The following is a 16,237-nucleotide window of genomic DNA, read 5'->3' on the forward strand; positions in this document are numbered from 1 at the left end:
TGCCCTGCTTCTCCCTCCCCCAACCAGTCCCTACTTCCCGCTATAAACCTCAGTGATTCCTAGTGCCACATCCCCTTTTAGTTTAATGAGGATGGTAAGGCAGCTTCCCCCGAGTGGTTCACCTGTTAGGCAACCTCAAGTGGAGATCAGTGCCTTTTGGCTGCCACTGAAGCAACACAGGTCAAACCACTACACCCCTCATTCCCACTGCTGGAAAGGGGCACGTCAGGATCGCTCTCTAAACCCATTTCCAGCTCTGAGGTCTGATGAATCTGTCCTTTCAGACCTCCAGAGACTTCTCTCCCCCCACCTTCATGGCCCGAGGATGTTTAACCATCATACTCCCTGACTTCTTGGGGGTGAAATGGGAAGGGTAGAGGGGCAGAGAAGGGACTACTGGATGCATTTAGTACTCCTTGAAATCCACAGCTTGTTGCCCTGGACTGTAGTTAACAACCAACACATAGAAAAACGTTTGCATTTCAGGGGACTCCTGATTTTGTTAACAGGAGGGTTTTTTTTGTTTTTTGTTTTGTTTTGTTTTGTTTTTTTGCTGAACTTCCTCAGGTCAGATCTCTGTTTGCCTCAGAATCAGCTCAGTGCTCATCGTAGTCATAAAATAAATATTTTTGTTTCTGATCCCAGCTTGGCTGCCTGGCCTGACTGATAACACTTGCTCATGGCTGGGTAAGGTGTGGCTGAATTTCTCTGCACACCTTTCTTCCCTCCAGTGACGACCCGATGCATTATTTCAGGCTTCCAGTTAATTCCTCAGCATGGGGGTAGAGTCACGCTTCTCTCCAGGCCAGCCCCATCCTGGACCTTCATGGTTCCTGGATAAAACAGTTTAAGGCTGGGGTGGCTGAAGTTTGGATGGAAGGAAAGGCCAAGACGTCATATAATATTTCCTGGATATGGAATAGTTACACAAGGTGCCTTAGAAACAAAATCATCAAGTGTTTGGGTATGGTTATCCTGGAAATCTAATTTGAAAGCAATCAGCGATGTACCTATTTAACACCTGGAATGGATTTTTTTTGTAAGAACACCTTCCTCCTGCCTGGAAGGAGGAAGCGCCCGCCCGCGTGACTCAGTTCGTTAAGCCTGACTCTTGATTTCAGCTCAGCTCCTGATCTCTGGATTTTGAGTTCAAGTCTCCTGTGGGCTCCACCCTCAGTGGAGCTTAAAAACAAAACCAAAACAAACACCTTCCTCCATAGGACAAAGAACTTTGGGATTCTCTGCTCCAGTTTAAAAAGAAGTTTTTCAAGGATTTTGGGTGAAGGAACATTTGGTTCTCTAAGAAGGAAAGTCAACTCCAAGTCAAGCGCACATTCCTTCACAAAACCTTTGAATCTCAGAGACGCAGTTGTCTCCAGTATCACATCCTGAGCAAAAAAGAAAAAAGAGGGAAAGGAAGGAGTGTGGTGGGCACTCCAGCTTTGCCCCAACCACAAGCAGGGAGAGAGGAAGTGCAGAAGCAGCAGCAAGGGTTTGTCATCCCACCCTGCCACCCTCCCTGGCTTTGTTCTTTCTCCAGACAAGTCATCCCCACACCCGCAGGCCTCCACCCACCGGTGCCCCACACCACCCCGCGGCCTTGGCTGCCCAGGTGCCCCAGAACCGCGTGCGGGCGATTTGGTCCCCAGCGGCTTTGGGTTTCGGCGGCTGCCGCGGGGCGAGCACGAGCCGGGGTGCAGTGGAGGGGGGCGAGCCGGGACCCCACGCGGAGGTCTGGGCGCCGCCCCACCGCGTGGCCGTCCCTCCGGGGCTGGCGGGTGGGCGCTGGGACCCCTGGCGGCCCCGTTCGGGTCTGGCGCCCGCTTGGTCCGGGGTCCGCATGCTGGGCCGCAGCGCGCCCCAGACCCGCACCCAGCCAGGGCAGGCCGGGTCCCCACTCCGGATCACTGGGAATTTCTTGCAGTCATTTCGGGGCCGGGAGTGTGTCCGCAGTGACTTGCGGGCTGCAGCAAGGCTCACATACACGGCAGTAAGCCTCAAACCGTAACCGCAGCATTGTGCTTAACATTTCGAGCACCAAAAGACTATTTTCGGGGAGTACTTTGCCACCGACGATCAGAATTGGCGGAGCAAGGGATGGTACAAGCCGACAACGTTTCCTCGGTTTTATCAGGGATTTAAAGCTCGCCTTTGTCCGCACTGAGCCCCCCGCCCGCCCTCCCTCCTCGCCTGCAGCTGACCCGCGAGCCAAGGCTAGCGCCAGGCTTGCACAATGGAAACATCCGTGCCAACTGCGTTCCTACAGTGTCTGCATTGTGGCTGGGGGAGGAGTCCGGCAACAGAAGAGAAGGGCCCGGATGTGACAAGAGCCAAGAGAAGAGGCTTGTTAGAGTAAGGAGCTCAGGATGGGGAAACCGGAGGAGCTGGGAGAACCTTAGAATTCCGAACAGACGCCTTCAGAGTGGCTTTTCATTTTAATTGTTGTGAAAGCCGTATGTGTACAGAGCTCCAGAAAAGTCTTCTATAACGTTTATTACAAAAATCCGCCCTTCCCCGCCCCCTCCACTTCCGTTTTCATCCGCAGAATCAATCAACCTTTGTCTCAATTTTGTCTTCTAGTATTTAAAACTCCATGTTTCTGCTTCTTGATTTCCAAAACCATCCACGGATTTCCTCCCATCAAGTAAGAATTTAGCTGTCTTACACCCTCAGCCCCCTCAGCTTTTAAGTCCTAATTTTTTTTTGTTAAAATACTATTAAATCGTGATACTTATTATGACTGTTTGAATATTATTCATAGCTAAACGATGTTGAGAGTCTCATTGCCTTTATTGTACAGCTGTTCTGTTACCCCCGCAGTTAATGATCAACTTGGCTTTCGTTTTGTTTCTCTGTATTTTTCTGAGTTCCTGTCTAAATCATCTCCAAACTCTGTTGGAAGTGTGAAGTCTTCTCCTTTGCATTCAGGTGCCTCAGGGAACCTCTGAGTTCCTTTTGTTTGCCCCTTGCAAGCATTCCCTCCTGGAGCCTTCCTTCAGCCAGCTGCAGTGTGGGTTTCTCTTTAGGCCAGCCGGTGGCCAGCTTCTCCAGCATTCTGAGAACTCACTCAGCCCCTCTGCTGTGTGGAAGCCCCTACTAACTGGGCTCCAGGTCCTCACTACACTTGGTTTACTTCCTCATTTTGGGGAGTGGGTCATATCCTCCAGCAGCTTCCTGAAAATGGATGCGGGACAGGAAAGGAGGTAAAAATTTGACTTCGTGTGTGACTGAAGATGAGGTTTATTCCGTACCTACATTTGACTAAATTTTGGCTAGGTATAAGATTCTATGTTGGAAATAATTTTCCCTCAGAATTTTGAAGGCTTCGTTGCCTTGTTGCTGTATCCCTGTCAGCTTTTTAGTGTCTTGTATCTGAACGTGGACAGAGCCAAGGACTACCAGATTTTTGAGGAAATCCTCTAACATGAAAGGTAGAGACCAAAACAAGCATGAGAAGAATAAGTGAGAGGTGGCAGCCAGTACAAGTATCAGAAAAGACAGATGCATGATGTGGTTTTGGAATATAGGTGAGGTTTGGTGGGGTGGGGTCTGGCGCCGACAGCCAATAAAGAATTCTTGAGACATTTTTGGTGCAAAAAGGTGGTTTTATTAAAGGACAGGGACATATCCTACCCAGGAGTGGGGCGTGGAGGTTGCAGGGTGCCATCTTGTGCCTTGTCCTCAGCTTGCCTTCTGCTCCCTCATCATTTCCCCCTTGAACAATTTTTACCTTTAATTCTTTAAGGTTGTTGAAGGCAGAAGGTTCTCATCTTCTGTAACTTCTTCCTGCTGAATAGGGGCATAGAGATGTCCCTATCTATGGGTCAATATTGGTCAGCTGGGGAACATATAGGGGAGTTATGAGACGGGGAGGCAGCTGAATCCAACTCAGACAACATATATAAACCTAGTTGAGTAGAAAGGATCATCCGTAGGGCACCTGGGTGGCTCAGTCGGTTAGGCGTCTACCTTTGGCTCAGGTCGTGGTCCTGGAGTCCTGGAGGTCGAGCCCTGAGTCGGGTGGGCTCCCTGCTCCTCAGGGAGTCTGCTTTTCCCTGTGACCCTCCCCCTCTCCTGCTTCTCTTTCACTCGCTCAAATAAATAAAATCTTAAAAAAAAAAAAAAAAAAGAAAGGATCATCCATCAGCTAGAAGTTGTGGCAGTGAAGGAATCTTGCTGGGAGGCAGGGAGACTAGGCAGGGAGACACCAGAAATGACAAGAACCATTAATGTTATTATAAGAGAAGCCTGAATAAAAGACCTTCAATAGTTGACCATAATTTTCCTCCAGTTCAGTTTTAACCAATCATTAAAGGAAAGAGAGATTGCGTAAAGCACCAATTTGATTTATGTTAGGTAGAAACCAGAAATATTTTTGTGGTAATCTGGAATGTCTACACAGCAGCTCTGTTGTGATGATAGTGCAAGTTCTATTCTGTGCAACAGTTAAAACATCTAATGCCATTCTATTGTGTAAATTTTGTATTTTGTAGTTTTCTATTTTGTAAATATTTGTATTTACAGTATTAGTATTTAATAGAGAAATGCTATTTTGAGTGTTATTTAGGGCTTTGACCGTGTACTTATTAAGAGCTTCCATGTGCCAAACATCCTCCAGTCTCAAAGAGGGAACAAAGAGGGATGCTAGGTGGTCATACCAGTGAGACGCAGAGCGTGTCCACTATTGTTTTAAATTTGGAAGGTTGGCTGGGTGGGTAACGGTTTTAAAAATGCATCTGTGCATCCAGGCAAAACCCAGAGTGCAGCAGCCTATGCAGCCTGGGGAAAGCCACGGCCACAAGTTAGAGCCACATAGCCACTACGTCCCAGCCAGGAGCCCGCCATTTAATATGAGGCCTCCTTGAAGTGCAGTCAGGATTACCATGGCTATTTGGTTTTGGAAGGCCATCCCTTGAATTTGTATAATGATTGCAGGTCCATTTGACTGGGAAGTTATGGCTTGATAATAATCCCCTTTTCTTTAAATTGCTCCATGGGCATATAGGAGTAGGAAGGCATATTTGGAGTCAATATATAGATTAATTTTTAAGGGTTTTGCCAGTTGCAAAGTGCAGGTGCGTGCGATTAACTCTGCTCTGGGGGCAGACGTATTTGCTGACACGGCTTTGGCTTCAACACTGAGTTAAGACTGACGATAACATACCCAGGTTTTCTTACCCTCTTTGCCATGAACTACTGCCATTTAAATAACTAGCTGTCATTGCATTTTTAATAGGGGCATCTTTTAAATATTTTTATTCTGTGGGGATAAACAACGTTATGCTCCATTGTGCAATGGTCAGGTCCAGGCATAAGGGTAGCTGTGTTTAAAGTTTGACAGGTTTCAAGTATTATTTCTGGAATATCTATAAGCATTGCCTGGTGCTTATTAAGTTGGCTTCCCATCATCCATTCATGGCTTTTGGTCTCTAGGACCCTCTGGAATTGGTGTGAAGTCCTTACAATCAGGGATTGTCCCATAGTGAGCTTTGAGGCTCCCTGTATGCTTGGCTAAAACTTTTGTCTGCAATTGTACATCAACAGAGAGGGCTTCTAGAGTAAATATGACTAGGAGGGATGAAACCATCAAGGAGCCCTTTTTATTTGAGGTCCAGCCTTATCAGTATTCTAATTACAAGGAGTCTTGTCTCAAGAGATAAGGGCATCCCCAGGTGCAACATCCAACCCAATCATAAAGAAAGGGGGGCTAGCCAATATCTCCACTAGTCCACAGCCAGAGGTACACTCCAGCTTTTAAGGAAAAATTTCATCATCCCAGCCACACGGTATTGGTCAAGGTGACAGTTGAGTTATACAGTTATTGGGGGATTAATCCCATTTTCCAGTTGTTGAATAATCATATTCCCCTGGGGTCCTGTTATTATCCCCACAGAATAAAAAGCATCAAGATTATCTATACATGAGCTATTGTATAGAATAGAAAAGCTATTTCTCTGAAGTTTACCTCAAATTGTCTAGCTTAAGTAAACAATATTTCAGAACAAAACTAGGATTTACCATCTACAAAGGCGGGTTATTGAAACACAACTTTTCTCTCTAAAATAACCCTCCTTTCCAGAGATAGCCAAATCAAGACTAATTTGTTTGCAAAACTAGTTCAATTTTTAACAGACTTAGCCTAATTATTTACATAAGCTCAGCAAGAACGAGTGATCATACAGATCTTTTAGAATCTGCTTTGCTGGAACTTTTTATAAGGAATCTCCAGGTTGAACTCTTAGTAGCCTTTCCAGGCCAGAAGCCAAGCCAAGTACCTGCCATCAGACATGTCTGCGGATTTCTCTTCACGGGGTCCCCTGTATATCCTGAGTTTCCAGCACCTGCCAGGAAGTGAAATTCTTTACTCACCTGGGAAGGCTGCTGGGAACTCTGTAAGCAAGGCATCAGGCCAACAGTTCCAAGAGGCTTTATGGCTCTATGTTTCATAAAGTCGACCTCAATTCCTTAAAGCTGTCTGGTCATATCTGAGTCTATGCCTGTCTCTCTCAGATGTGACATTCCAGTCAAAGCCTTGGTAAAATAACCAATGTTTCCAATGGTGTCCTGTTACAAGCAGAACAGATTCTTATTGAACTCATGCAAATGACTGTGACTGTCATGGAAGAAAGAATACTTACGGAGACCTTTTGAATTTGAGAGTTCAGGTAGAGAGAAAAGTTAAATGCTTTAATTTGTTTTATTATTATTTCTGTAAATCACTGATGACTTAAGAGAAAGTTTCCTTAGTCTGGAAGAACAAATATCAGAGAACAAGCAATGTTTCAACCAAGAGTTGCAAAAAAAACTATTGAATCATTTCTCCCAATTCACTTAGTCCCATATTACTATTCTTGTTCGGTTTGAATGCAGCTTTAGTTAATTCTGGAAATTCTTACCCATTTCAGTTTTAATCTTAAAGATATCGAATACCTGTATTTGTCCTAAAAGTCCCTTATATGAATCTCCTTAAAGATGGAACAGTAACTATAAATGACAAGACTCAGAAATGGACATGGTTAAAAATCAGATGAGAGGGTATATAGCTGGCAAGGAAAGTTAATTCAGTGACACATGACACTTCAATAATCAAAATACTAAGTGATGGTCTTACACCAGAACATATAAACTTTAAGAACTGCATATCATCTCTAGAATAGTTATAGCATTTACCCAAATATTAACCTAAGACTTATTTGTTTAACAGTACTTCTGGAGTAACTTAACATACCAAATAAAAAGGCTTAATGAGTCAAATGGCCTAATGAGGCCAAATGAGGCTTCATTTACAATTTAAATCTTGGGAAGTTTGTTTAACATCAGAAAGTCTTTTTTTTTTTTTTTTAAGCACGTGCCTAAGTAGGATTACAGATCATTACAAAACTCAATTATTTTTATTTAACCAAGGTGACAATAAAAGATTCCAAAGCAAATATGTAGGGTTACAGTTGTTAGCAAAACTTAGCTCCTTTGATATTGAGAAGTTTTAACCAAGCAATCGAAGACCTGATAAAGACAAAACACAGAAACTGGTTTTCTGGGCAGACAAAACAGAAAAAACCTTTGTTTACATTTTCTTATGAAGAGCAGACCAATAATTCAAGAAAATTTTTTCTTTTGAACCGACTTTCAATCTTATACCACTGTACTTTTAAAATCCCTTTATTTTAATCTTAGTCTGTTCTGACCACACCTAAAATTCCTTTTCAAAGATTTCCTTTCACAAACCTTCCACAACTTTCTTTTGCATTCAGATTTTGTCCTAACCCATTTCTCTCCAAACAACATCTTATTTAGGGCAATATTACCTTATTTTACCTCCAATAAAAATGTATTCCCATTCCTTAGATTTTTCTTACATATCTCCTACTTTTTTTTTTTTTTTGGAGAGACACAGAGAGAGAACACAGGGGTGAGGAGGGGCAGAGATAGAAAGAGAAAGAATCTTAAGCAGACTCCATGCCCAGTGCAGAGCCCAATGTGGGGCTGGATCTCATGACCCTGAGATCATGACCTGAGGCAAAATCAAGAGTCAGATGGTTAACTGACTGAGCCACCCAGGTGCTCCTCTCCTACTTTTCTATATACAGAGTTGTTTCCCTTATTTCCCTCAGTATAAATTACATTTAGTAGAATTTTGCACTCCTAGAAACTTTAGTCTCCAGTGAAAACTAAGTAGTAACAAATTGTGAACTGTTAGACCAAAACTTTTTAGACAGCAAATTTGTGAATCAGTTAAGCACAAAGCATGTTAGTGTCTTTGCAATAAGTAGTCAAAACCACAAGCCTACGCCCTCAGTACTCAATGCTTTAGCACTTTATCCTATTTTGGAAAAGACCTAGATGTCCAATGAATTTAATCCCACTTACCATCCAGGCAAAACTTTAAAGTTTCAGGTTACCAAAGACTTTGAAAGCTATCTTAACAATTACTTGTGAAAACTTTGGGACAGACAAGATTAACCATCATTTTAGGTCTTATTTTTTTTTAAGATTTTATTTATTTATTTGACACCGAGAGAGACAGCCAGCGAGAGAGGGAACACAAGCAGGGGGAGTGGGAGAGGAAGAAGCGGACTCCCAGCAGAGCAGGGAGCCCGATGTGGAGCTCGATCCCAGGATGCCAGGATCACGCCGGGAGCCACCCAGGCGCCCCAGGTCATCTTCTTGCTGACAAATTGCAACCGAGGTAACAAGAGCTTATTTGACCTTAAGTAAACCTCGGTAGAATAAAAGTTTCACATTTAATGCTGGTAACTCTAAAGACATGTTTATCTTAATTAAACCAACAAACTTAAATTAGTTTAAATACTCAATTATATTCCACCTGGATCCTCTTTTAAAAGTCAGTTTGCTCCCCGTTATCAATTTTTCCCTGAGACACTGGTTGGGAAATCTGGAGTGGGTGGTGTTAAGTCCCCGGAGGGCTCTTCTTTGCTCCTTGACAGCAAGGGGACGAGGAGGAGCCAATGGTGCAGGAGGCACCCAGGATGTCTAGAAGCCAGTTATCCAGGCCACACCCAAGGTGGTGCAGAAAGAGGAGGAGGGGGAGGGGAAGGCAGAAGTGAAGTGCTGCCAGTAGGCTGAGAAAGGGTTCGGGGTTCAGAGCTTATCATCTCCAACACAGTGAGAAAGGGACAGGCGGGGCTAAGTAGGGAGAGATGGATAGGGGGTTCCATGATCAAGCTCACAGAAATCCCAAAAATGTGAAGGTGTAAGGGAACCAGAGATAAGGGAACACTCCAGACCACCCTGCCCTAGGTGTGTGTGTGGGGGGAGGTATTTATGACAGTCTCCTGTAGTCAACAGCAAATAAATAGACCCTAAAAAGAAGTAAGCCATTAAAGAGGTTATACTAGTCCTGCTTACACAAAGGTGCTGTCAGCAGAGAAGTCAAAAAGATTTAAGTTCCCTGGTTAACTTTCTATAAAAGGCCAGCCCTAAAAGCCCTCCGTGGCAAACCTGTCAGGATCCCTCTCACTCCTGAGAGCTTTTTTCTGTATCCTTGCCTAATCCTTCCGTTGCTTTACTCATTCTCCTTTGTCCTCGAGATTCATTCTTTTGACTCCATGAGACAAGAACCCAGCTCTCCTGCTTCAAGAGGAGCAGACGCCATGTTTTCCTGCCAAAAGTGGGGAATAGGCAATCCATATCCGGCTGGAGAAGGCGGGGAATTTCCCTGAAACAGAGTTTTGGCAGCTGTTTGGGAATATTCCTTAAAGTCCCCATCCTGAAGTAGACTAACCACAGTTGGCTCCAGTTACAGCCATTAGCTCAGGAAATGAGTGAGGGAGAAGCCCCCACATCTATTAGGAAGAAGAATGGGGGGGGAGAGAGTGTCAAGAGTTCCCTTCATCTGGGATGGCCTGTGTTTCCTCCAGTAACCTTGGTTACTCAGAGGAGACCTATTTAGATAATTATCATCCAATATGTCAGGGGGGAGTTTACTAGCCAAACACATTCTGCAAGAGGCCCTTAGGTCTGGGTCCTGATTTAGAGCCCTGAAAGTCTGGATGGACCTAGGGTACCTCTATTTGCCCTGTTTGCTGCCGAAGAGATCTGATAGATCCCAATGAAGCCATGCAGTGTTACAGGAGATCAGTCCTTTCCTAAGTTTTGCAATCTGAATTGTTTCCAGTGGGTTAAAAAGGTATCCCCAGGGACAGTCCTTGGGGAGTGAAGCAGGAGCCTACTGAGGCCATGCTCCTGGAAAAGTAGACAAGGTCCATTACCAAAATCCCCCCCCCCAACTCCCAGGGGGCGTCCCACACAGGATATGTCAGAGATCCCGTGTGTCAAAAGTGACTAGAGGCATCCCTCAAGCAAAAAAATTGCTATTGATCACCATCCTGCCTCATCACGAAGGCATTCCTGCCATAAAAGGCCCTGGAAGGATGCTGGTGTCTCCCCTTCCCCTTGGCATCCTATGCTACAGATGGGTACCCGGTAAATGGACTGAAATACTGCACCAAGCCGTCCAATGCCCTGAAAGCTGCATTATCGCTCTGCCATTTTTAACCCATGGAGAATACTAGAAAAGTTTTACAGGGGGAAATTACCCAATTTTGTAATTTAAGTAGTTAGTAGAGGATATTGAGGGGAAAACAGTAAGACAGAAATCCATCACGGTTCAATGCAACATTCCAACGCATGTAGTCTTTACAGCCAGCTTCCCTAGGAAATGGTCCCAGGCTGGGCTTTAATTCAGTCGGGTACTGGTTTCAGCCAGCTCCCACTGGAGGTCTTGAGGCCAGAAGTGGCTAGACGTGAGATGTACAGGGGATCACATTAGACCAATGAGGGGGAAACCTCACACAGGAGTCTTAAGATTGGCAGCTGTCCTGGTGATTTAGGTGGCTTGTCCTGTGCCCAAGACAGACAACTTTGAGTAAGAACAGGAATAAAGAGAGGGCATCAGGTTTCTGGGTCTAACTACCATTCCGGCCAGGGTACTAACTTCCAGCCAAAAGACAGGCTTTCTCCTCCCCATAGCATAGCCGCGGGCTGGAGGAATCAATGCAAGTGTTCCAATGAGACTGTAGTCCTTGAAAAGCCCCTGGAATGAAAGTAAAGGAAGAGAAGAGAAAGTACTCACCAAGTTTGCACCGAAACTCAAGAGTCTAGATGAAAAGATTAAAAACCCCATATTCGGGTGCCATTTGATGTGGTTTTGGAATATAGGTTAGGTGCAGCGGGGTGCACCCTGGAGCCAACGGCCAAGAATTCTTGAGACATCTTTGGTGCAAAAAGATGGTTTTATTAAAGTACAGGGACAGGACCCGTGGGCAGAAAGAGCTGTTGCACCTGGGTTGTGAGGGGCAACTGATTTTATACTTGGGAGTTGGGGGAAGTAAGGAAAAGGGAAGTTTTCAAAAGAACTTTCATATGCTAAAGAGGACCTATAGGATATGGGAGGCCTTGCCATGGTCAAGTTAAGGTTGTTTTCCCCTCTGGCAATGTGTTAAGACAGTTGGGAGCTTCCTGGATGAACGTCATGCAAATCTCACCCAGGAGGTGGGGGCCTGTTGCCTGTCTGGCTAGTGCTTTGTGCTCTGCTAGCCTTCTGCTCCCTCATCATGCAAACAAACAAAAGCTTAAATGCTTCAGAGACATACTGAGATGCTGGAAGACCAATATCATTATAAGTCTAGGTCCTTTATACGTTTGGTTTTTATCTTGTTTTTCTCTCAAAAACTTTTTGAGTCTTTTATATATCTGGTGTTAGAAATTTCATAATAATATGTCTAGATATGAACCTTGTCCATTCGTTGTGTAGGGGGCCCTAGGGTAGACCCTCTCAATCAGGAAATCATGTTCTTTGGTTCTAAGGAAGGTTTTTAAAGTAATCCTTTCATTATTTTTTTCATTTCTGTTTTTTTTCTTTCTGGAGCTTCTATTGTTTGGATATTGGGTCTTCTGGACCAATCCACTAGTTTTATCTACTTCCTAATCTCCATGTAGGTGGACAGCCAGTAAGAGTATTTCTCAGTTTATACAATCAAAAGAAACCACAAATGGATGATCAGGAGACGGAAACCAGCTGAACCAATTAAAAAAAGAAATCAGAACTCTTTATTCAGGAAGATCAGAGCCACTTTTCAGACCCATAATTCATTGGCTGCAAGATAGGGTGGTTCCCAAGGAGGAATGCTGCAGAAATACCCAATCCTTCCTCAAAGAGGTGTGTGGCCATTTATTTGGGTAATTGTGTGCTGGGGGAAGGGGACTATCCAGACATTTTGGGGGCTTTTAGATCCAGGGTCTGAACTGATACTGATCCTCAGGAATTTGAAATAAATCACGGACCGCTATTTGAGTAGACGTATGTGGGGGCCAAGTAATAAGCTGAATCCTGGCTTAGGGCAAGTTTACGATGGACCCACTGAATCCATAGCTCACCCAGTGGTCACCCATAGCTCATTGCCAGTCCCTGAATGGATCATCGGAATGGACACAGGTGGTAGATGCCAAAACCCTTCACTGGTTCTTCAGTCTGTGGGGTAAGAGCTACTGTAATGAAAAAAGCTGAGGACCTCTCTTTCTGAAACCTCAAAACAGTATCATAAAACCCAAAAATATCACACCTCAGGGGGAATGGTAGAGATTAGAACCACCCTTAAGACCAAAAAGACAAAGAAGTGGTGATCTCCAGCCTGTCCTCATTTGATTCACCAGACTGGCTCCTAGAGAAACCAATCAAATCCTGGAGGATGACATTGCACTATCTGAGATGCAACCAAGTAGAGGTCTCAGTTACAACCACTGTGCCAGAAGAGATATTTTGGATAGAGCAAATTATACTTTCAGAGACATGCTATATGGACATTAATCTGATGAATTCATCCTTTCTCAGAAGTACTTTTCACATAGAGAGTATAGCAGCTTACATTTACACTTTTGTCCCAGGACCATGTCAATTCTCTCAACCTCTGTCATAATATAATCTGCAGTCTGAACCATCTGGGACTTTCTACAGAACATCGCATTGGTTTACTCCATCAATGATATCGTTTTAATCAGACCAGAGGAGTAAGAAGTGGCAAGTGCATTGGAGACCTCACCTTCCAGAGGTGGGAGTCTTACAGAATCCTACAAAGATTCCCTGCCAAGTCAGTAAAGGTTTTAGGGGTATGGTAATTTGGAGCGTGCCACGACAATACTTCCAGAATGAAGGGCAAATTATTGCATCTTGACCCTCGCACCACTAAAAGGAAGCACAATACCTGGTAGTCCATACTTCTCTGGTTTATTTACCAAGGGATAGAGAAAGCTGCCAACTTTGAGTGAGACCCAGAATAGGAAACAGCTCTGCAGCAGGCCCACAATGCAATGCCCTGCCACATGGCCCATGTGATCTGGCACATCCTTTGGCACTAGAGTTAGCTGTAATGCTATGCGGTGTTTACCTCAATCCCCAGTAGGAGAAATACAATTTATAACACTTGTGTTCTGAAGCAAGGCCATGCCATCTGTAGCAGAGAATTACATGCCATTCAAAAACCAACTCCTACAAGCCAGTTGGCTACATAGACGTAAAACTCCTGATGGTGAGATATCAAAATATGGTGGGGCCAGAGATGCCCATCATGACCTAGATTCTGAAAGGCCCATTTAATCATATGCAGGCTCAGCATGATCCATCAGAATATGGAAGTGATGCAGCCTGGGATTGAGTACAAGTCAGGGATAGAGAATACAAAGGAGCTGGGTGAAGTGGTGGCCCAGCCCCCAGGTTGACCTCCACAGGTGCACTAATGCCTCTCGCTCAGCTCACAGCTGATGACGTGTTCAGGGAAAAGCTGTTAATTAGGACTGGTCAACAGAGGAAGGAAAAGGCCACTCTTGGTTCACCAGTGGTTTAGTTCAATTATGTGGTGAAAGCTGAAAATAGACAGTAATTAGTTAAGATAAGGTCATACTGGAGTCCTTATAAAATAAAGGGGAAATTTGGATACAGAAATGACTTGTGAAGAACACCATGTGAAAGTGAAGGGAAAGATCAAGGTGACACTTCTACAAGCCAAGGAACTCCAAACATGGCCAGCAAACCACCAGATCCTAGGTGAGAGCCTAGAACAGAATCTCTCTCACAGCCCTAGCAGACTAACACATCACATAATATCACATTAGATCAATGACCAAATTTGTAGCAAAAGAGTTACAGCAGAGGTGATAAGGACATGGAATTTCCTGGTTTCATCAAATACAGCACCACCCAGAAGCTGCCAGCCTGACAGATCAATAACATAGTCTCTCAAAGATTGGAGACCTCTTGGTCTCCTCTTGGAGATGCTGCCTTGCAAAGATGAGTCACCATCCACCAGGGTATAGTATACATCCTGAATCAATGACCACTATGTGTGTGGTCCCAGTAGGCAGAGTGTATGGGTCTGGAAATCAAGAGGTGGAAGTAGGGGTGACCCTGTTTACCATCACTCACATTAAATCAGGTGCCATTTTCAAGGTGTCCCATCAACCACAACACAAGGCTCCATAGGTCTCGCCATGCTCGGTGGGGGCTGCTCCCATTAAGGAACACAGCAAGAACCCCATGACCAGCAATGGCTGGCTGTTTCACAGATTTTTTGCCAAGAGAACAGCAGGCAAGAAAGTGTCACTCTCCTGATCATTGGAAAAGAATAGGACTCCTGTTACACAGTGGGGGCGGGAAGAATATATTTAGCACCCAATGATCCATCGGGGCCTCTTTTGGTACTTTTCTGTCCACTTTTGACAGCGGGTGGACAAATGCAGATGCCACAGACTGAGAAAGACCTTGTGACCAAGGACCCACACCCAGCTCAAGGATGAAGGTCTGGATAACTCCATCAGGTAAGCCATCTGAATAGCAGAGGTGCCTGGGTAAGGGGAATGGAGAGTGGGTAGTAAAGGGAGATGGTGAATATCTAGTTGCCACCCCAAGACAGATGCAGTGATGGAGCTCAGTTTGCCTGCCGAATGTTTTATACCAAGCAAGTGGATTGAAGTGGTGTAAAATAATGACCATAGTAGAGGCTGTGGTCCTCCGCCAGATCCCTGCCTTTGGGACCAGGACACTCATTACCCCAGCTTTCAGGAGCATTGCCAGCTAAAGACTTGTAGCTGAAATCCCCCAAGGACTCACCTCCAGCCGCCTCACCTGAGCTTGCTGCAGCGAATCAGTCTAATTTGTTTCGTGAATCTTATCTCTCTTATCTCTCTTACCTTCTCTTATCTCTCTGAGGCATAAATCATAGCTTTATTTTTGAAATATATTTTGGGTTGTTTTCTTATCCTTGAATAATCTCTGTTTTCTTTGACTCCCCACTTTTTTAAATCTTTTTTTTTTTTGCCTTCATATTTGGAGATATTTCAAATATTTGATATCCCTCGGCAGTCTGTCCAAATTAGCTGTCTAACACCGAAGAGCTGACTAGAAGTTCTGTAGGGATTTTGTATCTGATGGATTCACTCTGGATCTACTTCAGCTAGTCATTCCATTGGATGAAACATCCCCCGCCGTCACCCTTTAAAGGAGATATTTATTGTTTCTTCTCCTGAGCTCATAAGTGTTCCCAAAGAGGATCCATCCACTTTCCTGTGTATTTGAGGAGTGGGTGGGTAAGATCGAAGGCTGGCATGGCTCCTAGGTTTCGTGGTGGGGTAGGAAGTCCAAAGAGTTCGTATGTAGACCTGAACTATCTTTCTGATTGCCGGGTGGCACTCCCACCCTTCACATCACCCAAGTCCCTGAGTCCAGAGTCCTTCTAAGTCTTCAGAGAATAAACCTCCATTCTTCTCCCTGGAGCCAGTTAAGAGTGGTCACCAGGCTACAGAAGAGTGGAGGAAAGAACCTTGCTGTAAAGGCTTTCAGCCAGTCCTCCTTCCGCAGCCCCAGCACCCACCTTCAGAGCCACAGTTGGCCACAGTTTTTGAACTTTCTGAAATTGTGCCACATGAATTGCTTTGCATCTCAGTTTTCCCTTGTCTAATTTCTATTCCAGATCTCTCTACCCTGGTAAGTTAGTGTTCTATCACTAGTCAATCAGTCTTTCGGCTTCTGCCCATTCCCTTTACCCTTGTGTACTGATGCCTTTTTTCTCCCTTTCACTGTCACTCGGTAAGGTTTCAAAGAAGCTCAGAGGGAAATGCACGTGTTCAATCCACTATGTTTAATTGGAAGACATTAACCTATTCTACAGATGGAGAAACTGAGGCCCAGGGAAAGATAATGGCTTGCCCCAGGTTCTACAGCATAACC

At 44.6% G+C, this 16,237-nt stretch overlaps 1 long non-coding RNA gene across 2 annotated transcripts in view; it reads left to right on the forward strand.

Annotated features, from left to right (window-relative positions):
• The first annotated feature begins 2,366 nt into the window (after positions 1 to 2,366).
• LOC117802396 overlaps positions 2,367 to 16,237 on the forward strand; it is a 52,027-nt gene continuing 38,156 nt past the window's right edge. For both annotated transcript variants that reach the window (XR_004625770.1, XR_004625769.1), the window contains exons 1-2: positions 2,367 to 2,644; positions 14,735 to 14,829. This is a non-coding gene — a long non-coding RNA (uncharacterized LOC117802396). The remainder of the gene's footprint in view (positions 2,645 to 14,734; positions 14,830 to 16,237) is intronic.

This window comes from Ailuropoda melanoleuca, chromosome 1 (genome assembly GCF_002007445.2).
Source record: "Ailuropoda melanoleuca isolate Jingjing chromosome 1, ASM200744v2, whole genome shotgun sequence".
NCBI lineage: Eukaryota > Metazoa > Chordata > Mammalia > Carnivora > Ursidae > Ailuropoda > Ailuropoda melanoleuca.